Raw genomic sequence first — 1,287 nt, 5'->3', positions numbered from 1 at the left:
CCGCGAACAATAGGAGGGGGGGGGGGGGGGGGGCGGCCGGCCGGTGACCCGGCCCGCCCCGCGCGCACGCAGCAGGTATACGCGGAGGCGGAATCGACGCGGTCTCCGTCTCATAGTTTCAGCGACGTCTCAGCGAGGACCCGGCGAGGGGATTACGCGTCGTCAGCGAATTTCTCAGCGAATCCGTCTCTCCCGGGGATGTTTCTCTGTAGTAGTGTTTTAGAATCAGTTTATCCGGCACCTGTTTCTGCATTGTTGGCAGTTCTTATTTGTATGCTCATGATATTTATATTGGCATATTCCTTCCCCATATCTTTGTGTTCACTGTTACACTTATTGCTCCCACTTGACTCTAATTTTTATTTGCGCAGGACGTGGCAGACAGCTCTAGACCACGCCGCTGTCGGCCCTGCACCGCCACACGCACCGCCATGATGCACGCCGACAGCCCCTCTACTCCCAGCAGCCGAAGCACCCGCGGCAGCTTCTGCGCCGCCTCTCCCTGGTCACCAACTCGCCGGGGCTAAACCGAGGAAGGCTGTCGTCCATGGGCATGGCGCTGTCGCCCAACACCCCGGATTTGCTCTCGGACAGCACAATTTTACATCTATCAAGTGGCCGCAGCAGCAGCTCCGTCGGCGATCTCCCTCAGACGCGGCGCGTCCACCACCTCCAGCCTTCCTGCCTCGCCGCCGCCGCCCCCTACTGCATGGCGTGCACGCCCGACAAAAACACAGAGGAGTGGGTCGCCTCGCAGCCTCAGCCTCCACCGCCCCCGCCTCCACCCGACTGCGCTCTGTTGCCACCGACGTGTGGACTACCAGACTGGATACCACGGCTGGCAGAGGCACTGGCCAAAACCCAAGTACCACTCACCTCGGTGGAGAGAGTGAGAGTGGTTGCCCACCTGCACGGACACATGTCCAAATGGGTCAAGGATTCGTAAGTTGCCCTTTCATTTGCCTCCCCTGGACGCGGGAACAAGCTGGGCGGGGCGTGGGCGTGGCGGGGCGGGGCCGGCCATGGTGGTGCGGGGCTGCCAAGCCAGGTGTCTTAGGATCGCTTATTGTATTCGGCCACAGCGTGTTGGACAACTGATTAATAGAATTCCATCCCATCTGCCAGGTACCCCTGCAGAGTCGAGAACGACAACATTCTGGCGGCTCTGTTCGCCAAGTACCCGCACGTCAATGAATCAGAGGAAGTGGAAGTACTCCAGGGCCGGGGAGTCAGTAGTATAGATTACCCCTAGTCACCCGCCGCCATTTTGATTACCCCTAGTCACCC

This window comes from Frankliniella occidentalis, unplaced genomic scaffold (genome assembly GCF_000697945.3).
Source record: "Frankliniella occidentalis isolate FOCC.00 unplaced genomic scaffold, Focc_3.1 Scaffold561, whole genome shotgun sequence".
Taxonomy (NCBI): Eukaryota; Metazoa; Arthropoda; class Insecta; order Thysanoptera; family Thripidae; genus Frankliniella; species Frankliniella occidentalis.
Note: the sequence above shows the minus strand (reverse complement) of the source record.